General features: G+C 46.6%; 1 pseudogene across 1 annotated transcript; it reads right to left on the bottom strand.

Moving 5' to 3' along the window:
- Nucleotides 1–6,036: 6,036 nt before the first annotated feature.
- Nucleotides 6,037–19,338, bottom strand: LOC307182303 (glutamine synthetase-like; annotated as a pseudogene). Its single transcript has 2 exons — nt 19,238–19,338; nt 6,037–7,107 (listed from the first exon to the last, which is right to left on the bottom strand). The product of its transcript is annotated as a glutamine synthetase-like (transcript).
- Between the last annotated feature and the right edge of the window lie 3,746 nt (nt 19,339–23,084).

The raw sequence follows: 23,084 nt of genomic DNA, 5'->3' as shown, positions 1-23,084 counted from the left end.
CAGCAGATAGAGAAGTAGATATGTCCCCCCACGTCCCTGCCTGCATTCTCCTGCCAGGACCTGGTGTCAGGAGCCCTCAGGATAGACCAACCAGACTTAACCAGCGTCTGGGGGGTTTCCACCCTGGCTGCTATTAATAGTACCATCTGATCCCAGCACCTTCACACCTCCCTTGGTGTGAAAGTCTTTGGGGGTATAGGACAATCTCAGGTCCCAGAACCTTCTTTCCAGAAGTTAGCAACAAACCAAAGAGAGAGCTGTCCATGGAAGAGCTGGAGGGATTTGCTGCCTGTGGACCCTGGGGAGGAAAGATCTCAAGGCAGTGGGGGTGGGGAGTGGGCTTGGAGTGGGAATAGAAGAGGCTTCCTTGGCCTCCTCTCTCCTCCACTCTTGCTGCTACCCCACCACCACCTCAGGAGCAGCGGGAACGAGGGCTTTGGCCTGGTCAGAGTTGCCCCACAGAGGGCCCAGCCCTCAGCTAACCAGGGGCTCCTTTCCAAGGCTGGGCCTTTTGAGACAAACAACAACTTTCACCATGTCACACCCCAAGAGCTAATAGCCTCCCCGTGTATGTAATGTATTTAAAGCTGGGGAGGCAAACAGCAGCCTAGGGTGGCTCACAAGCTTCCCGGGGTGCATGCTTGTGGTTCTGGAAAGGCTACAACATTGACCTGACCTGCAAAGTGGCCCCTTTCCACATCCTCCATTTTGACTGTAGTCGTCTTTTCTCTGGCCAGACCCTCCATTCACTATTTATTTATTTATTTATTTATTTATTTTTTGCGGCAACGCGGGCCTCTCACTGTTGTGGCCTCTCCCGTTGCGGAGCACAGGCTCCAGACGCGCAGGCTCAGCAGCCATGGCTCACAGGCCCAGCCGCTCCGCGTCATGTGGGATCTTCCCGGACCGGGGCACGAACCCGCGTCCCCTGCATCGGCAGGCGGACTCTCAACCACTGCGCCACCAGGGAAGCCCCATTCACTATTAAAAAAAATAATAAACTTCCTCTCACTCAAAGGCTACCTGCTTTTCGGTTAATTGACAAGTATACAACAAATATTTATGGAAGGCTTCCTGGATGCCAAGCCACACCCACAACAGTGAGCAAGACAGACAAAACCCTGGCCTGCTTGGGCCTTCCAATCCAGTGGCAGAATAATGAATTCAGTCCACAATGCAGGCCTAGTTCTGGGTTCTTAGCGTACCCTGGTTTAGCCTCTAGATGCGGGCGGCAGAAACACATCCGTAACTGGTTAGAACTATTAAAGTGTGAGGAGCCTGCCACACACAGCATTTCACCCGCTCTCCTCTCTTCCCCTTTAGTCTTGGAGGTTGCATTTCTGTGCTAGGAATATCAGCACTTAGGAGGGGCTTTTTCTGAGTGTTGTGTGGCCAAGACTGCAGCCGGTGAACATTCTCAGGGGCCGCCCAGCGCTGGAGGCTCCAGGGGATTGGAAGCCAGAGGAAGAATCCAATCTTATCCTCGATCCAGGCTTGCTGCCTGGGCCTCCAGGGGTCTGAGCTGGCAGGTGAGAAAAGGGAAAATCATCAGCCTCGGGAAACAGCCCCACTCCTCCTGCAGTGGGCGAGCAGCACGCTGTGATTTGCTGTGTGGTTTGGACCCGCTCGCCAAGTTTTCTGCCTTTTGTTACAATACTATCAGCTGTTCCCTCACGGTTTCAGGGTATGAACATCGCTCTGTTTATACTGGGCAGCACAAAGGTCTGTGAGTTTTTGTACACAGGAGGCCACCAAATGTCTGGAGAAGGAGGAGGGAGGCGAGAGTGTACAGACATTTGCCAAAGTGACAGTGAGATTCAGTTCTTACCTAGGGGGTTGGTCAGAGGTTCCCAGCTTTGGCACTGGTGCCAAAGGGCCTGTGTGGACACGACAGCAGCCTGAAGTGGCTTGGGGCTGGTCAAAGGGAAAAGTCCTGGACATTCAGCTTGGAAGTTCTCTTTGATGTGACTCTGGCCTAACCCTGCTCTTTCACAGCATAGCAGACCGAGATTCAGACACATGAGATGACTTACCCAGGGTCACACAGTCAGTAGAAGAGTTGGTTTGGAGTTGAGGATGCCTGTCTTTTAATCCACCGCTCTTTCACCCCCATTTTATACTAAACCCATCAATAGTAATTTAATTTCATACAGACACATGTCTATGTTTTCATGAGCAAAAGTATGAGCAATATATTTTTTTGGTAAGAGGTTTAAATATTCTTAATAGCCTGCAAGGAAAAGAATACAGCTCTTCCCAATGTCTGTATCACTTTCTCGGAGAGACAATGCAAGCCCATGCTCCCAAGTACAAGTCTTAATATAATAAACCTGAACCTGTGGTAATTGTCAGTGCTTTAATGCCTGATCCAACCCTCACACCTCAGAAATCTTTGTGCGGTATGTGTGGATACCTGCGTGGGTGCGTTGTGTGGACATGTGTACACACTATCAAAGGATTTTTGTTGTAATTGCTTTTGTCGCACTGATATCTCAAATGAATTTCTGGAAGAATTCATTGCTTCCAGAAGTGACCGCTTCTGGAAGAGTCTGTCCTTCTTTAGATATTCAGGCATGATTCATCGCTAGTGCTGGCCAGAGTTCCTAATTTGTGCTTTTCGTGTGTGTAGGTGACATTGGATAGGAAGTACCCAACTTGCTATACCAGAAGTTCAATTATAAAGTGGTGATGGGAACAGGGAATACATTTCCCCAAAAAACCCATGTCATGTATGGCTATGTGGTTTAGTTAATCCTTGAAACTTATTTAACTACATATATATTTGAAATATTGCCTGTTTTGAATTAGTACAAGTATGAAACACTGCTTTTTCACCAACTGTGCTTAAATAGAAGAGCTATAAAACCAAATAAGAATTCATTTTTAATTATCATGAATGTTGGTGGTGAGGGTGAGCAGTTTTATTAGAAGTGCAGGTAGATGAAGGCTTTGTGAGAACTGTGGATGGGACCTTTAGATATTCTAAGGGGTTGGGGTGTTGATGGTTCTGGTATTTGAGTATGGTTAATTTGACTTTTACACTTGTGGCTTTCTCTTTCTTCTGTAAGGCATTCTTCTTCTTTTTTTTTTTTTTTTTGCGGTACGCGGGCCTCTCACTGTTGTGGCCTCTCCTGCTGCGGAGCACAGGCTCCGGACGCGCAGGCTCAGCGGCCACGCCTCACAGGTCCAGCCGCTCCGCGGCATGAGGGATCTTCCCGGACCAGGGCACGAACCCGCGTCCCCTGCATCGGCAGGCGGACTCTCAACCACTGCGCCACCAGGGAAGCCCCTGTAAGGCATTATTATTAGCCACACTGTTTAAGTTGATCAGATGTGATTAGGGCTTGGGCTTTTGTTGACAAATGGAATAAAGTGGAGAAAGAGGGAAACATTGTGCCTCCTGAGATCACTAGGTAGGAGTTGGAAGAAAGTGGACAAATAAACTGCCTGTGTACGTCAGCAGCAACGCCCGCTGTGTGTGGGTCCCCTGGCACTGAATTGCTTTTTGGTGGGGGGAAGGGGAAGGAGCAGAAGAGAACTGGTGCACAGCGCACCTACACGGCTCAACCCTCATGGTCAGTGGTGATTCCTGATAGCCCAGAGCCCTGTACTCTCCCTGTGTCTGATGTGAGTGAGTCACTTCAAATCAGAATGTCAGCACCATTCCAGAAGCCCAGACCCATGCAATCCCATGAAAGGAATATCTTGTTAGCCAGCAGGAGTTATCTGCTTTCACTGATGTCCTCCTGAAACCTGGACCCAACCAGGACAACTCCATAGACATGAATTCTGGAATCCCTCAGGATATCTGGTCAACCCCATATGTTTGGGGAGTGGGAAGAAGATAGGGTGGGCAGAGGGACTGGAGAGCACCCCAAAGAGAAGGTATGGGGTCTGGGGCAAAAGAGGGGGGCATGAGCTCTACTTGTCTAAAAGCAGTAATGCATGAGAAAGCTATCCTGAGATGGGCCCAATTAGACCTTGAATGGTTAGTAAAGGGGGCAAAAGAGAGAACGTGACATTGTAACTTTTCCCTGTAAGAGGAGAAAGGGTTGGTGGGGATGAGGTGTGGTCACTTCCCTGCACTATCCAGCAGGGACATTGACCCTACCCCTGACTTGGCTCAAGTTAAAGCAAATAGAGTGATGTTTAACTAGCATCACAAGTGCTAGGGGCAAAACATCCATAAACTCGTGCATACAATGCTTACAAATGCTTGGTTTAGAGAAATAAAATTTGATGAGGATGGTCTGAAGGTTATACAGTTTATGTATTCTTTCAGTTCTTAAAATCTCTCTTTGAGGGCTTCCCTGGTGGCGCAGTGGTTGAGAGTCCGCCTGCCAATGCAGAGGACACGGGTTCGTGCCCCGGTCCGGGAAGATCCCACATGCCGCGGAGTGGCTGGGCCCGTGAGCCATGGCCGCTGAGCCTGTGCGTCCGGAGCCTGTGCTCCGCAACGGGAGAGGCCACAACAGTGAGAGGCCCGTGTATCGCAAAAAAAAAAAAAAAAAAAAAAAAAAAAAATCTCTCTTTGAATCACACCAGCTGTGGATCTGAACCATGTGCTTTCGGTCTCCAGTGGAAATGCTTTTTAACAAACTCAGATTTCTGAAGAAGTCATCAGCCTACATCGAGAGGTTGTAAGAGAAGGACTTATGGAACTCCTTGTCATATCTGTGGTAAGAATGTTTTCTTTATGAGGAGCCATGGAAGAAATTTCTCTTAGTTTTTCATTCCAGGAATAGTTGTTTTTCCCCTAAACACCTGGCTTTTATTTTATGGACACTATAGATCATATAACTGACCATGTCTCCCCCTTTTTCTGCTTATATTCAATTTTTTTTTTTTTTTGGCTGCCTTGAATCATCCTTGCTGCACATGGGCTTTCTTTAGTTGTGGCAAGCGGTGGCTTCTCTTGTCGCGGAGCAGGGGCTCTGGGCATGTGGGCTTCAGTAGTTGCAGCATACGGGCTTCAGTAGTTGCAGCATGAGGGCTCAGTAGTTGCAGCATGAGGGCTCAGTAGTTGCAGCTCACGGGCTTAGTTGCTTCGCGGCATGTGGGATCTTCCTGGAACAGGGATTGAACCCATGTCCCCTGCATTGGCAGGCGGATTCTTAACCACTGCGCCACTGGAGAAGTCCCTGCTTATATTCAAATTTGAAGCAATCTTGAGCCAGCGTACAGATCCTCATAACCTGCAGAACTGAATTTCACCCTTAGCATGTTCATCTTCTGTTTTTTTTCTTGTTTTCCCCTTTAAAATCTTTCTTGTATATCTATTGTTTTGCTTTATTATATTGCATGTAATTTTAAAAAGTCATCTTAAATTATTCTGAGAGCAAGTTGCTTAAATAAATACAAAGGTGGTGAAGGGGTGCTAGCTCACGCGAGTCCATTTGCTGACTGTGGTTGGGTGGCTTGAACAACAGGCTATTCATAAGTACAGGAAATTTGCAAGACTGATGTTAGAAACTGGAAGTACCTGCACTATTTATAGTTGCATTTTTAAACAAATTCTTGAATCTGAGCAGTGAATATGTGCTATTCTAACTGAAAAGGTAATTATCAAATTTCTTAGTAGTCACTTGGCCATGGGGTAGAAGTAACTCGACTCTCCGCCCAGGGGAGATTTCTGGTAATTTCTTTCATCTAAGCAGCACTATTTTCTTTTTAAGGTTAATTCCATTCAAAGATCAAAGTCCAAATACTTAATCAAAACCACTGATTTTGCAAATGCACAGCCCATCTTGGACTAGATTTGCAACCACCAAATACTGAAGAAAGCAAAGCAAAATGGAAGCAGGCCCTTACAAAATACATAGTGTGTTGAACTTTTTTTTTTTTTTTTTGCTAGGTATCACTAAACACTGAACCCTGCTGCTCTTCAAACTCTCTCTTTTCCTTTTTTTTAGGAATAAAAAAAGACCTTGATACCCCATCCTTTGAGTTACAGCTATTAGGACAATGGAGAGACGGACGAGAGTAGGAGCGGGATGTAGTATTAGGAGGCGTTTGATGGCGGCAAGTCTAGTCCACTTAGGTTTTGTACTGGATGGGCCCATTGCCAGTTCCATTGAGAAGACATGTGCAGATGAGGGCTTCTGTCACTGAAAAGGGGTCGCAGTTGGCAGAGGAGTGATGGTATTCCCAGTAACCCTTCTTCTGGCCGACAGTCCTGGGAATGTGGATGCTAGCTCCAGGGTTGGCCACGCCGGCAGAAAAGTCATTGAAGTTGGAGGTTTCGTGGAGTCGAGTTAGGTGCCGGGCATTGTCCAGGTCCCCCTTGGGATCGTAGGCTCAGATGCAGGTACTGCTTGCTCAGTTTCTCAATGGCCTCCTCAAGGTGTTTCAGACCATTGTCCTCTCTCATGGCCTTGGTGATGAAGTTAGTGTGGCAGCCTGCACCATTCCATGTGCCAGGAATGGGCTTAGGATCAAAGGTTGCTGTCATTCCAAAGTCTTCAAATACATGCCACAAGATGAAACGGGCCACCCAGAAATGATGTCTCATATCCATTCCTTCACAGGGTCCTATCTGGAATTCCCACCAGGCAGGAATGACCTCGGCATTCCGTCCCTGAAATCTTAACACAAGTGTACGAGCAGGCCTGGTGGTAAGCCTGCACAATATCCCTGCCACAGGCTTTGTCTTCTCCCACACCACAGTCATATGGACATTGGGGCCCAGGGAAGTGGCTGGAAGGCCAACCAAAGGGGTGTTCGTCTGTGCCCATGAGAATATATTCCTGCTCCATTCCAAACCGGGGGTGCTGGTTGCTCACCATGTCTGTGACCCATTTACAGGTGTGCCTTCAATTGGTCTCTGTGGGCTTTCGGTTGTATTTGAAGACTTCACAGAACACCAGCTTGGGGTCCTTGCAGAAAAGGTCCTGAAACATGGCAGCAAGGGTGAGATACTTGTCACTGTTGGAGCTTCAGACTGAAAAGTACTAGAACCATCAAAATGCCACTCAGGCAACTCATCTAACACCGTCAATCCAGGTACGCATAGCTTGGGCTTCCTCACCCTGAGACAGGGACATGCCCACCTGCTGGATGCCTTCTTTCAAGTGGGAACTCGCGGAAGTGGCCGTGGTAGGAGGTATCCTGGGTGGCAGGGTAGGCAGGCGGTGAGAATGAGGTGCAGGAGGAGAGGCAAGGAGGCCGGGGATGCTGTGCAGACGCTCTGCTCTTCTCCCATCCTCAGCTCTGCCAAAATGATCGCTTCCTTCTCATCTAGAAATGGTTTGAATGGGGCAATGGGAGGGTGTCTATTTCCTAAATCCCCTCTCAGTCTAAGTGTTCCTTCTGTTTCTCTCTGGGTCACCTAGTCTCAAGAGGAAATGGTGATGAGCTTACCTGTTTCCAGATGGCACAAGCATTGGGTACCATCTGGACCCAATTGTACATGGTATCCTTTGTACCACAGTGATGATGGCTCAGCGTCAGGGGGAGGGGGAGACAGAGCAGAGGCATGATTTATGGATGTGATTCAGTCTTCTTGGGCCTGCTTCCCTACAGGACTAACCAGAGGCCAAATTGGGAAGAAGGAAAAGATTCATCCCGGTTCCTTTGGCCCCTTTTCCATTGGGAGTGATTCTGACTCTCACCTGCTTAGAACTGAGGATGCCAAGGAGCTTTCTGGTACAAATATTAACAGTGTGGAAAACTGGCCCTGAGTACAAACAGGAGTTTGAAAAGGAAAGAATCAAGCCCACTGTATTCTTAAAGAAAAGACTTTGAAAAAAAATCATAACTTGTAGATTTCAAAAGACTATCTTCTTTCCAGTTTTCCGTTTAGAAAATATGGATATAATAAATACACATTTGTACACACTTGCCTTGAGGAAAGCGCCTCAGAAACACATAGTGGTTATCCTGAATGGTAAGATTCCAGGAGATTGTTTTTATCTTGTTTGGATCTATGGTCTGATTTCCCCACAGTGAATGTGAATGGCAATATTGTTGGATGCTAAGTGAAGGTCAGGTTCTAAAGTCATATGTAAAGAAGAAAATCATGTCCCCTAAAATTACCCCTTGAAGACTACTTCCCTACTAGAATGGGATATATGTGGCTTTGTGTATCACAAAGTAGTTGCCTTGAATTTAGGGGCCAAGATATATGAAAAGATACACATGTTCATACATCAGAATCCACTCAAGGTGCTGAAAAGGTGCTAAGCTTTGTGGGAACTGAAACCAGCTGCTGAGGGAGTATCTGTCATCTTGCTCTGCATTCCCTGGAGCCTCTACTCACTGAGTGGAATGGCCTGAGGAAGATCTTTACTCTGCAGATTGCCTTCTCTCTGTTTCTCTCACTGTTTCTTTCTCTCTCCTCCCCGGATGTGGTGAGGGGGCTTGTCTTAGAGCTGGGTTTGCAAGGCAAGCCATTATATTCACTTAGATTGCATATTCTAGATCAATAAAATTAGCATTTTATTCTAAGGTGGATTCATTAATTAATTGAATTGAATTTATTGAATTCTAAGGTGAATTTATTCCCACTTCACGTAAAGTTAAGAAAGCTTTGTGTACGGTATGGGGTGGTTGGAATGGAGGAGGTCTAGGTATAAAAGCAGGAACTTTGAGGAGACCAGGAAGGGCCTGCCCACTTTTGCTTGGAAATCCAGCCTGGAAGCTCTTAGCTGCCGCAGCAAGTTGTTGGTGAAGGTGGCTCTTAACTCTGGGTCACTTTCCTATTTGGGGTGGTGGGCAGGAGGAGAGATAGGTTGGAGGGATGGAATAGAATCTTTTTTTTTTTTTTTTTTTTTGCGGTACCCGGGCCTCTCACTGTTGTGGCCTCTCCCGTTGCGGAGCACAGGCTCCGGACGCGCAGGCTCAGCGGCCATGGCTCACGGGCCCAGCCGTTCCGCGGCATGTGGGATCTTCCCGGACCAGGGCATGAACCCGTGTCCCCTGCATCAGCAGGCGGACTCTCAACCACTGCGCCACCAGGGAAGCCCTAGAATCATTTTTATATGTCCTTCTCCCTCACTTTCTCATTCACAGATAGAAACAGGTCCCCACAAGACTGGTATGCCCCTGGGAGATGTCTGGGGTCCCTGGCAAGGGAACATTCGCCCAACACTTACTTATTGAGCGCCTATTATATGTGAAGCACTGGGATAAGTATTGAGTCTTCTTGGGGGCAGTCTGTATACCCTCCTTCCTCCCTGCCATGGGGGCAGGAAGAAAGTGAAAGAGAAGACACAACTATGGCTGCTCCATGCCCTCTCATTCGGTGATTTGTCCAGCCCTGTGGATCCAGTGGAGCAGGACAGTGGGGTTAAGACCTGGGTTTTAGAATCAGACAGGCCTGGGTTCAAATCCCACTTCTGGCACTTGTGAGCTACATGACCTTGGACAAGTTATTTGGCTTTTCTAAATCTCAAACAAGTTATTAAGTCATTCTGTAAATGGAAAAGATACTTACTGAGCACCTACTATGTGCAAGGTACTGGGGATAAGTACTAAGCAACATTCTCTGCCCAAGAGCCTTACAACCTGTGGGAAAGACTGACGTTCATATTTGTAAGTACGAACTGTGGTAAGTTCTCCCAAGGGAAAAGGAAGAACCTTTTGAGACTGGATAGCTGAAGCCCTCATTTGGGTCGTTTCAGGGGAGGGCTTTAAGAGAAAGGCTCTCTGAAGAGCTGCTTTAAGTCGAGAACTGTGGGATGAGAAGGTGCCAGAGTACGAGTGTGAGAGAGAGAATTCCAGCAGAGAGCAAAGCATTTGTTCCACCTTCAGCCAGTGAGATCCACCCGCCAATCCCCTTAGAGCAGAGGAAGCCCTTCTTAGCTAAAAATAAACTTGCTGAGCCTCAGAAAATCCTGTCACTGCCCAGATCCCCCCAGAGAGACGATTCTGTGGCTCTAACCCCCCCAGCCGCACCCCGCAGGATGTGTGGGGCTGGTGGTCTTCGAACTGCAGCCCCCAACTTTCCCGGCTAATTGTGCCTCGCTCAGAGTGTGTCTCCAGCAAGGCTGGGCTCCCGAGCTGGGCGCCCGCCAGTCAGTCTGGCCAGGGAAGGAACTATTTTGGGAATTTTTATGATGGAGCAATATTTTTTTGGTAAACAAATGGAAAGCTGTTACACAGGGACGGTCACCCTGTAGCTTGAGGTTCACCTTTCTCCATGTGGAGCTGTCACAGAGGCAGCACTGTCCAGTGCGGAGAATGTCCCCAGGGCTACCCACCTTCATTGCACACCTCATCATTTCTCTTAGATTAAACAGCTACGGAAATTGAGGAGGCTGCTCCCTCCCCCTGCCCTATCTTGGATTCTTTGAGAACAAAAGCTCTGGTGTGGTCTCAGGTAGTGGGGCCTGGCCAGCCTGATTAACCCCTTAGGGCTTGGAGATGGCCTGTTAGCTTTGGAAGGGACCTGCCATCCCCCTCAAGTGGTGAAGGAACCAAGGCCCAGAGAAGGGAAACTGCTTTCCCAAGGTCACAGAGCTCATCCACTGCAAATGAGGTTGGAGTCCCAGTGCTCTTCTCCTCCTTTAGGAGCAATAAGCCAGACCCGAGGTCAATAAAAGGAAAGGGTAGATCCCAAGTTTGGTGTTTTGCAGAGAGCCTACAAAACTATACACACATCGCAAGTCATGAATGTACTAAGTTCCTAAGCACTGACCCCACCCTCAGTGTCTCCTGGGAGAGGATTCTCCTTATATCTGAGGACCAGTCCTTTATCCCAGTTCTGACCTCATCTGGCCTGGCCTCTTCAGGCACTTGCCTCTGATTGGCTGCTTGGTGGCTGGGACTTCTTTACCCAAGGCCCCTCCCCTTGTTGTTGGGAGACTATCCCTGCCCAAGCGTCATTCCTCCAGCAGCTCCATCAACTCTTGTTCTGCCCCAGTGGCTCCCGAGCATCCAAGCTGCCTGGGCCCCATTTTCTCAGACTGAGCTATGGCCATTTTTTAATGTCAGGGCCCCCCAGTGAAAACAGGATCAATGCATTGCCTTCCCCCTACTGACGGAGCTAGGAGGCCACTATATTGTTATGGTGATAATAGCTGCCTCTTACTGAGCCTCCGCCAGGCCCTATTAGATATCTTTTCATTTCATACTCACAAGAGCCATGCATGGTATGGGTTATTCGTCCCACTTTACAGAGGAAAATGCTGAGGGCCACAGACGCCCAAGATCACACGACTGATGAGTAAGTAACGGAGCCGAGATTCACTCCAGGGCTGTCTGGCTCTAATCCCTCAGCTCTCCCCACCAGGCAGCCTCCAGGTATGAGACAAAGAGGGTCTGGCCAGGATGGTGGCAGAACTATGTAGCGGAAAGGACTCTGTTTACAAGCTCCAATAGATCAAAGGCTGGAGTTGAAAGCAATGGACAAATAGAACATATCACCTAAGTTTTGAGTCTTGAATTGGTCAGGAGTCTTCCATTTTTAGTTGATAGAAACCCAACTCAATCAGCTTATATACAAGACGGCTTACCTACATTTGAGTGCCTGGGAAATCCGGGATTACATCTGGCTTTATGAACAGCTTGATCCATGAAAGTCTTTCTCTGCTTGGCTTATTCTTCAGACAAGCTTTCTCCACACGATGGTATCAGGCGTTGCTGGAACCCCAGCATCAGATCCTCTCAGCAGAAAGGGACCGTTTCTTTCACAGCTTTGGTGGGAAAATCCCAGAAGGACTCCTACTGGCTGGCTTGGGTCATATGCCCATTCTCTGAGCCAATCACTGTAGCCAGGGGGATGGAGGAAGCATGTGCTCCTCAGGGAAACCAGCTGAGCTTCGGTGTCTGATGAAGGGGAGAATATGTTTGGGGAGACAGAAACAACAGATAAGCTTAGGCCACGGGACTGGGAGAATGTTGGCACCCATGACAATCAGAGGGAAAAATCAGGAGGAAGGGTTACTTGGGAATAATAATACTAATTACAACAACAGTAATAAGTAACATTTATTACAGCTTACAAAGCCCTTTCACATACCTTATTTAGTCCTCATCTAACCCAGAAAGGAAGGCAGAACAGGTGTTGTTACTGACCTCATTTTACAGATGAGGGGACAGGTTTGGAGAGGATAAGGGATGTGCCCTTGGCTGGCAGGCGGCAGGTCTGGAACTCTGATGGTGGACTCTCACTCAGGTTCTCTGAATCCCAGTTCAGGAGGGGAGACAGGCTGAGTGTGGAGTGCCTGGTGTCCTGAAGGCCTCTGCTGCTCTCAAGGTGACAAGCACACCTGACCATGTCACTTTGGGGTCATTTACTTAGTGTGAGCCCTTGCTAGGTGTTACATGCCCTGTGGGCAGGGATCATATCTGTCTAGTTCACTGCTCCACCTTAGTGCCGAGCTCTGTGCTTGGCACCCAAGAGGCACTGAATATAAAGTGATCCAGTAGAGCTCTGTTGATGACCTGAGTCTCCCTGGGAATGGAGGATGGGACCAGCGACCCAGGCTAAGGACTGAGCCTTGGGGAGTGAGCATGGGGAAAGAAAAGTAATGGGAGCCTAAAGTGCAGCATGGTTGGTCCCAGCCCCAGACAACCTTCACCAAATGCACCATAAGCCTCGCATCTGCTGGGCAGACCAAACTGGACATATGGGAGCTACAGACTCTGAAAATCCCATTGGTACAACAGGACTGGGTTGGCAACCATGTGAGTTGTGTCTTCTGGGACCTGTCTTTGCTGTGCCTGATTGCACTTCTCTTTAAGTTCAAGTTAAGTCAATCAAACTCCATTTATTGAGCACCAACTATAAGCCAGGCATTGTGCCTATATTGGGCACCAGGTGTATGGTGATAAATATGACACAATTTTAAGGGTCATTTGAAGGGCCACTCATTTGTTTAACCCTCACTATTTCCCAGATACTGTGTTAAGCACTGGGTGTACAAGATTTGGTGAAAGTCTTATTCTAGACAGGGTGGAGTGACACATTTATGCCCAACTGATTACAGTACAAGCAATGTGATAAGTGATGTGATCTGCATATAAAAAAGTGCTTTGGGATTATAGAGATAAAAGTGACTCATTTTTGTTTGAGAGATTCAGGAACTCTTGCTGAGGAGATGCTTTCTGAGCTAGACTAGCAGAGCAAAGGAAAAAGGTAAGTGCAGGGTGTACTTAGAGGAGGAATGGTGAGCTGCTTAGAGTGGGGAGACTCAGTGCTCAGGGGAGGTGGCGGGAAATGGAAGGTGGGAAGGAGGCGAAGCTTGAGGACTGGTTCAGGGATTTCCACTTTATCCTTAGATGCCCTGGCCCCTTGGCAGGGAAACCCTTGCCTGGTATCTGTCTATGTTTTGCCATTCAGTCATCTATTGGTTTCATACTTTGTTCTCTGGTCAGCATGTCCTATTTATGTTTGTTGCCTCTTAAAATGTGAGCTACTAGTGGGCAAAGCCAGTTTCCATGCATTTTTTAAAAAAATTTATTTATTTAATTTATTTATTTTGGTTGCATTGGATCTTCTTTGCTGTGCGCGAGCTTTCTCTAGTTGTGGCAAGCAGGGGCTACTCTTCGTTGCGGTGAGCAGGCTTCTCATTGCGGTGGCTCTCTTGCTGCGGAGCACGGGCTCTAGGCGCGCAGGCTTCAGTAGTTGTGGTGTGTGGGCTCAGTAGTTGTGGCTCGCGGGCTCTAGAGCGCAGGCTCAGTAGTTGTGGTGCACGGGCCTAGTTGCTCTGTGGCATGTGGGATCTTCCCGGACCAGGGCTCAAACCCGTGTCCCCTGCATTGGCAGGCGGATTCTTAACCACTGCGCCACCAGGGAAGCCCCATGCATATTTTTGCGTGTGTGCTGAGCCCAGTATAGTATGGATCATAACCAGATCCTCTGGCCAAGAGAGGCTGGCCATGAGCTCTACTGAGTGACTAGGGAGCAAACTCAGAGCTGCTGAGACTGAGCTCCCCCCGAGCTTCCCTCATCTACCACCTTTGGGGTCACCCATAATGTACATGCTGGAGTGCACTGATTGTCCACTGATATCCGATCCCTTTTGTTTGATAATAGAACTGAGTTTGAACCAGACACACGCCACCCAGCCTCCCTGGCTACTTGGTATGTCCATACACCTGTGTTGCAGCCACTGGGGTGTGAGTAGGAGTGAGTTGGCCATAAAAGGAATGCATGATCCTAAAAGGAATTCATTAGCACAGTGAGATCGGCTCTGTGCTTTGTGACCACCCAGAGGGGTGGGATAGGGAGGGTGGGAGGGAGATGCAAGAGGGAAGAGATATGGGGATATATGTATACATACAGCTGATTCACTTTGTTATAAAGCAGAAACTAACACAACATTGTAAAGCAATTATACTCCAATAAAGATGCTTAAAAAAATGTTTAACATTTTCAAATGTCACAAGAGAACCTGGAACTGTAATAGCAAGCATTGCACATTTGGGATTTAATTTTGTAGTTCTTTGTAACATTAACCTTGTTAATCTTTGGTATTAATCTCCTTTTTATTCGTTTGATTTGCTTTGGGTAAAACTTTAAAAAATCCTTTATTTTACATAAAATCTATAGTTTATATTTGAAACACAGAATTTCTACTTTGGTTTCCCAGTTGTATATGTATATCAGATCACTGCAGTTTTCAAGCCTGTATTGTACATAGAATAAATTTATCTAAAATAAACTTATTGGATAAAGCCAAAAGATATATATATATATATATATACACAATAGAAAACTAGAATTTACTAATTGGAATTTATTTTGCTGTGAATGACTAATGAACATATAATAAAATTAACTGTAAACTAATAAGCTTACACTATTTATTTATTTTTAATAAATTTATTTATTTTATTATTTATTTATAGTTTTTTGGCTGTGTTAGGTCTTTGTTGCGGTCCGTGGGCTTTCTCTAGTTGAGGCGATCACGGGCTACTCTTCTTTATGGTGCGCGGGCTTCTCACTGCGATGGCTTCTCTTGTTGCAGAGCACAGGCTCTAGGCGCGTGGGCTTCAGTAGTTGTAGCATGCGGGCTCAGTAGTTGTGGCTTGTGGGCTCTAGAGCACAGGCTCAGTAGTTGTGACACACGGGCTTAGTTACTCCACGGCATGTGGGATCTTCCCGGACCAGGGCTCGAACCTGTGTCCCTTGCATTGGCAGGCGGATTCTTAACCACTGCGCCACCAGGGAAGCCCCAAGCTTACACTATTTAAGAACATGTTCCTTATATTAAAAAATCAGAAATAAGGAATAAATTAATTAATACAAACTTTAAACATTTATCTCTAAAAATAAGAGCAATCATTTCATCGACTAAAAGTAAAAAGTAGGATCACCACATTACGTTACTGGAAACAAAGTTGGCTATCAGACATCATTATTCTTTAATTACATGATTCTTTAAAAAATTATTAGGGCTTCCTGGTGGCGCAGTGTTTGAGAGTCCACCTGCCGATGCAGGGGACATGGGTTTGTGCCCCGGTCCGGGAAGATCCCACATGCCACGGAGCAGCTGGGCCCGTGAGCCATGGCCGCTGAGCCTGCACATCCGGAGCCTATGCTCCACAATGGGAGAGGCCACAAAAGTGAGAGGCCTGCATACCGCAAAAAAAAAAAAAAAAATTTGAGTTATTTGAATTCTTTCAGATTGTATGCATAAAGTACGACTTTATTAATATCTAATATAATACTATTTAAAAGTTACAGAACTGAAAAATCCCATTTCTTCAGCAAATAATTTGCAAGGAAAAATAGAGAATAGAGAAACTATACATTTTAAAAAACTGAAGAAACATCAACTAAATGCTAGGCTTTATTGGATTCATATTCAAACAAAACAACTGTTAAAACATTTTTGTGAGACAATCAGAAAAAATGAACAGTGACTATATTAAGCTATTATTTACCTAATTTTAGGTGTGGTAATGGCATTGCTGTTATATTTCTAAAAAGTTGTTACATTTTAGATTTTCATAATAAAATATTTATCAATGAAATTTAAAAAAATAAAATGAATGCATGACCACTCCCCTGCCCTTTCCCCCTTCCTACATCAGGCGGTGAGGATACCTGGAGAAGCCATCTTGGACTCAGCAATGGGAGCTGTGTGTTGAGGAGGGCAGCGTCACCTAATGGCCTGGACCACCTGTCTGTGTACTGGGCATTTTTAAGTGTCTTTGTTATGGCAGCTTAGTCTATACCTAGATATGCTTAGTAGAGGGAACCTTGGACAACCAGTTCTTCATTTCGTGGTCTTACACAGGTCACCTTATCTTTCTAGGGCTCAGTTGCCACATCTGTCAGATGGGAATATTAAGAACTCTTTCCTTGCTCCATGGCAAGCATCTAAGAGCTGCAGATGTGGCTATGATTTGAAAACCGCAGGAGCAAGGCAAGGGTGCGTGGGGAGCAATGTCGGGGTGAGTGAGTGATGGTCTCTGATCATGGTTTATCACTCAGTCATTTCCTCTTAAGGAGTTTTGGAGAGACTCAGTTAAACCATTGGTCTAGCTAAGCAGAGCCGAGGAGGACCCTGTGGGAGCTCACCATCTGCCCAGAATAATTCTCCCCCAAATTTAAAGTGCTCAGAAAACACAAAGTTTGTCTTGGCCATAGTGGGCCAGACCTAAGGAAGTGATCTGGGGCGAAAAGCTTTCACACAATTGTAAGTAATGGGACGTGTTGAACCCAGTTGAACCTCATTAAAATGCCAGGGCGGGTTGAGTGTTTATGTTTCATGCTCATGATGTTTGAATGTTTAAATTCACATGAAAACCGTAAGCACTGAGATGAAATAACTGGCAGGGCCTGGGCCACTATTTCAGGACGAAGGGTACTTGATGGCGACAGCGGTGTTGACAGAACACACTGCCTCTGAAGTACATGGAGGGCCCCAGCTCAGATGGGCCCAGGGCTCCCCACTCTGCTAACCTACCCATTAACATGATTTGCTTTTCCTCGTGTAACCCACTGCCAGGCACTGGTGCTTGTTCCCCACACCCAGGTTGACTTATGATAAATGAAGGACAGAGTCTGTGTGATTTGGGAGAGGCCAGCATAGAGCAGAGTGTAAGGGTTTGTTGGGGAAATTGATTGAAAAAAGAAGGCTGTCTAGGAGAGAGACATAAGACAATGTGTTTGAAGAACTGGAAACAAATTCCTTAAATACCTCACAGTAAGAGGATAGTAAGACAGATTATGGCCTAATCATGCATTCTGTTCATTAAAAAAATGTATGAATTGTCTACTCTGCACCAGGGACCTGTGCTATTAGATTCTGGGACAAAAATCCCTGGCCTCATTTTACGCAGCTATTTAAACTGATAGTTATGAAGCTTAGGTAACACCATGGAAAATGCTTATGATATAAATTTAGCAAAAGATGCAAGTGTCCAAATTTATGCACAGTGTGATGACCACTAGATTAAAAAAAAATAAAGATGGATGTAGAGGAGAATGAAGTGAGAGAAAATATGGCAAGGAAGTAATGACTGAGTTGGGGGGCACGTGGAGTTATGGCCAACCTGCCTTTATTTTCCTAACTTCCTGTACAGTAGTTGTAGTCCATTAGTAAATTTAAAAAAAAAGTTTTTTAAAAAATAAGGGACATCATCTGACCAAGCGATCCTCCCACATTAACCACTGGTCCAGCCATCCTTCAAGGAGTACTTCACACTGGACCAGCCGGTCTTCCCGTGCCAACCGACTGCTGACCTTCTCCAGGTGTCAGGCTCTGCTCCTCGGATTCTGAATCATAGATGTGAAGGTTTGGGAGGGGCCCGGATATGCAAAAGTGCACTCCTCTTCTCAGTGATGGCAAATTCAGCAGTTCTCCAGTAGAAATGGAGAGGGCCCCAAGCCAGCACAATGCGGGGGCTGGTATCTCCCCCACTCTCATGGCCCGGGCACCAGTCCACTTAGGCCATGAGATGAAGGACTTGGCCAGCTTCCCACCTTGGGAATGGATGGGCCAGGTACCGCCTGCCAAGCCACAGCCAGACACTCACAGCTGTGCCTGTGCCTCCGGAGAAAGCGAAGGTTCTGTGTGCTCACTCGGAATAGGCCTGCCTGGGGCATGACTCTGGGATGTAGTGTGGAATCAGACAACCCAAAATTTTATTTTAAATTTGCAAGTATTTAATCGAAGAACTACATGCACATGGTTAGGAAAATAAAATAGTACAGAAGGCTTATATTTAAAGCAGACCTCCGTTGCACTGCTCCTTGGAATCAGTCTTGTCTCCCAGAGGCAACAGCTTCTAACTGTTGCCGTTCTTGGTTCTGCCAGTTTCTTTCTGAGTAATATAATATACTAATCCTGCTGTGTCCTGGTGGTTCCTTAGGGAACTTTATCTATTGTTTCCCTGCTTGAAGAAAGCAGGATTTAGTTCATCTGTACGCTTGGGTAGACGCGGAAAAGAGCCATCCAGGCGCTCCCTTCAAAAACCAACGTGCAGACCAGCCGTGTGAATAGTGGTCAGCAGACAGCCACCAGCTGCCAGCCCCTTTAGGGTCAGCCTCAGAGGTAACACAGCGCCCTCGCCCAGGCCATGCCCTTTCTGGGGCAGCCTGCATCCAGTGCATCACATGAGGGAATAAGGTCAGGCCATTCCGCTCAATGCAGGACTCAAATGATGAACGCTCGCTTCGGTGTTCCTGGCCGGTGGCAGGAGGCTTTGTAGAGTCTGCATCGTAGTTTGACTTGTCCCTCTGTCCAAACTGCTTCCTTCCCATTTGGTTAGCAGACATTCTGTCCACACCAAAATGTCTTTCATATTTGATCCTGTCTAAAACATCCACGGAGACATTTGGTCCATGCCATAAAGTCCTTGAAATTTGGTCCTGTCAAAAGCCCTGTGACATGGACCATTCATGGATTATTCATGGATTATTTTGGCTAGGACCAAATTTCAAGGACCTTTTGTCATGGACCAAATGTCTGTAGACCAAATATCCAATGGACGTTTTGGAGAAGACCAAAGTCCTGCAAGGTCCCACTCTTCACAGGTGCCACTCCTAATAAACATTGTGTGCCCCTAACTAGCTCAATGTCTGCTTCCAGGGACCCAATCCTGTAACAATTGTCCTTGTCCCTCTCCCAGTTTTTCAGAGGATATCAATTTGTATATACATTGGCAACTTAGCAGGAACTATATTTCCCAAAATTCCCTCCCCATCATGATTCCAAGTTAGGGTTAGCCATGAAGGACGTTTGTGCAAAATTTGGAAGGTGAAAGTGAGGCCACAGCCTTTTTTACTCTCTAAAGGTCGGCACAGGGCCAGGTGCCATTGCAGCTCACATCTGTCACTGACAAGTGGCTCACCTTGTTGGCCTGCTGCCTGAGGTTCCTCCACTCCTTCCAACTTTCCTTCAGCTCTTCTGTGTCCTGGGCTGGACACATGTGCAGCTCCATGGTGAAAGTCACTCACATCATGGTGATTGGAGGTGGAGACAGATACAGGTTTCAGGTTGTCCGTGTGGGTTCCAGGTTGTCCTTCCTCTTCCTTGCTCACATCTTTTCTTCTCCACTGCTGGTCCCGCTGACCACAGGTCCAACACCAGACACAGAGGCAGTAGGCTTACATAGATGATTTAATCAGGTCCCATGACTGTGTACTCCCCATAACAGTTCCTTTTTTCTTGAATTCTAACTGATACAGTCACTATATCTAGTTCCTCTATTGGTAACTTTGTTTCATTAGCTCTCAATTGTATTTGACACCTTACCCTGTAAGGTAGGATATTAGCATCACCATCCTAGTCTTCCCCTCTCACCTCTTCTATCAGCTATTTTAAAATTTCTACATTGTTAAGTGTGGTAACATTATATCCTGTCCTAAAATCATAGTGACCTTTTCCCTTTTTTGTTCACGGTCCGTTCTAAAAGTGGAAGACCAATAAACAGCAACTGGAATAGTGTATTTTGTGTGGGTAAATGGGCGCAGGGCCTGGTGACGGTCAATGATCACATTTCTTTTCCTGTATATCCGAAGGCAGACACCAGTGCCACTCCAAGAACAATATTCTTAGCCCCAGGATCCAATAGATTTTCTTACTTTATGTGCCAACATTTGCTCAAATGCATCTTACCTCTTATGTTGTCTCATTTTTGGACCATAACTTTCTTGTTCAGTGGTTTGTTTTTCCCTGAGTTTTTGATTGCTTCCTTTTTTCTCTTTGGGCAAAGAAAGCTAGGTCTTTGCCATCATGTCTCAATTTTATCATCTAGGTTTTTCCTTATTTTATGTGTGTCTTGGATGCATTATGTTCTTCTAGAAGTCTTTCTCCTTGGGACTCACTGACATTTTATTGGACACCATTTTCTTTTGAGGCTTGCTAAACAGCTGACTTCTGGGTTAATCCCATCATTTCTTGTATTCTCACATTACCCTTTTATTGCCCTGATGTTCACTCCACTTTTCCTGGAGTACATTCTCATTTAGTTTATTCATAAAGCATATACAAGAAGGAAATATCAAGGATAGTTGACCCTTGAACAACGTGGGGAATAGGGGCACCAACTTTCCCTGTGGTTATAAAGCTTCCGTTATAGTCAGCCCCCCCACATCCAGATTCAACCAACAATTGGGTAGTACTGTAGTATGTATTCAGTGAAAGAAATCTGCACATAAGTGGACCTGCACAGTTAGAATCTGTGTTGCTCAAGGGTCAACTGTACCTATGTGAGGATTTAGCTGTGTGACTTGGACAAGTTTCTAACCTCTTTGTACTTCAATTTCCTCAACTACAACATGAGGATTATGTCATGTACCTCATGAGATCACTGTGGGCTTATATGTGATAACATTTGTAGAATGCCTGATCCTTGGTGCTGAGCAACTTTTGGTTTATTTCCTTAATTAAGCCACTTTTTGGCTAAGATCTTAAAATGCTCCCACTGCCTATGGAATATAGTCCAAATTTTTTAGCATGGCCCAAGGCCCTCCTTCCATAATTGGATCCTAATTGACCTTTTCAAACTTATTTCTTATTACTCCCTTCATGTACCTTGTGCCCTGCCGAACTCTTCTCCCAGCACCTGTGTCTTCCAGCCATCAAACCTTGACCCTCTGTGTTCCCTCTGCCTGAAAAGCCTTTCCTATAATGTCTGTTTGTCCAAACCCATTTCCCTTGTCAAGTGCCCTCTCCACCATACATCCTCCCCTGATCTCCAGCTATAAGCAATCCAGCAGTCTCTGGCTTTTATCCCTTTCTACTGGATATTAGAGTTGTTTTGGCCACACACTTGGCTGGCTGCCTGTGGACAGACCAAACCCTTTTAATACTTCTATGCAGCTGGGGCAACCACAGCAGTGAATGACCCTCTTTTTGCAGGCTGGGCAGGATCCAGGCTGCCTTAGGCAACATTTTCAGAGAGCCAAGAAACTACTGCTTCTTTCCTCTCTCCTGCCAGTGCAGCTTTCCTCCCCCATGAACAGCCCCTCCCCACCTATACTCCATGGAAGGGCCAACTTTAGTTTTGGGAAACCACCTATTTGGTGAGGTCTTATGGCCCCTGGGAAAGTACTCTGCCACCAAATATCTCTTCCATTGGGATTTAACTCCACCAAATAAGTGGTTTCCCTAAAAGTAAAGGGCTTGGGTCAAAGAGGATCCACAGAGTAGTGGGGTACCAGAGATGGATTTTTCTCAATTTCACAGGTTAGGTCTTAGGTATGATGGAGCCCAACTGGTCACCAGGTGAGGCAGGAGGTTGGGGAGAGGGTAGAAGGGAAGGTGATGCAACCTACGAATACAGGGTTTTCCCCATCCCATTCATGCGCCATACTCTCTCCTGACCTAGGTGAGACCCTGGACAGCTCCTTGTAATATTACCTTCGAGGGAACCACAGAGAAAGGGAAATCCCTTAACTCACCCAGCCATTTCTTCTGGGTGCGATCCCCAGCCATTTTTGTTCATTTTCAGGATAGACATGGGAAAAGAAGCGTGGCCCAAGCTGGTCCTCATCTCAGGCCCTTCTCTTCAGAGCCAGGCCCGACCCACTCCCTATGACTTCGATCAATGTAGAGGGCATCCAGCACTGGAGGTGCAGAAGCTTGGAGTTGTGTGTTTCTGAGCAGACTTTGCAGCCTATTAAGTTTTGAATTCCATCTGGTGGTCACATCCTGGATTGGCTGCCCCATGGCAGACAAAGCTCCTTTTGTAACCAGTGGGACCAAGGGAAGGGGGAAGCTGAGTTCTTAACGTGGCCAACCAACTTCCAGTTTATACCAATAAATTTCTCCTTGGACCTTTCCAGTACAAAGCCTTGCTAATATGGAGCTGTGGGGCTGCGGGAACTGGCTGAGGCCTGGCAGTGTCCACAGAACCAGTTCTCCTTGCCCTTGGCCAGATCCAGCTCTGTGGCAATCTAGGGCTCAGGCAACAGAGTCTTGGGATCCCAGGCATCTAATTAGGTTTTTGTGTTATGTGCCCTATCCAGGAGGAAGGCTGTCCAGGGAGGCCACCCACACCTGAATCAAAGAACACAGTTTCTTGTTGCTGGAAGGGTCCTCAGAGAAAGCAAGTCTAACCCTGCTTCTTTTTCACAGGGAATGGGGTGTGTGGATATTGGACCTCTGTTATCTACAGAGACAGTGACTAGGCTGGGGCTAGACTGCGGGTCTCCCTACTCCACATCAAGAGATCCTTTTGCGTACACCATGCATGACTTTTCTTCTGGAAATGTGTATGCTTCAACAAAAAGACAAAGGGAACAGGCCAATGAGGTCTAAAGAACCAACTGATGATGATCGGGGTTAAAGCAAAGTGATTGGCCTATAGGCCAGGGCTGCCCTGGTTCTCCCCTACATCACGCTATAGACCACAATCTGCTGTAAGACCCAAGGGAGCTGTAATTCCAGTAGGAGTCCAAAGGCCTGAGAACCAGGGCAGCCGATGTTGTAAATCCCAGTCCAAGGGCAGGAGGAGACCATATCAAGAGGTGTGTACCAGCTCAAACAGGCAGGTGGGAAGGGAAAGGGACAAATTGATCTTTCTTCTACCTTCTGTTCTATGCAAGCCTTCAGTGGATTGGGTGAGGTCTACCCACACCAGGGACAGCAATCTACTTTAGGGAGTTCACTGATTCAAATGTTAATCTCATGTGGAAATGCCTTCACAGACACACCCAGAAATAATGGTTAACCAGCTCTCTG

Source organism: Stenella coeruleoalba (genome assembly GCF_951394435.1).
Source record: "Stenella coeruleoalba genome assembly, chromosome: 2".
NCBI classification, from domain to species: Eukaryota; Metazoa; Chordata; class Mammalia; order Artiodactyla; family Delphinidae; genus Stenella; species Stenella coeruleoalba.
The sequence above is the reverse complement of the archived record's forward strand: the minus strand, read 5'-3'. Positions and strand labels throughout refer to the sequence as shown.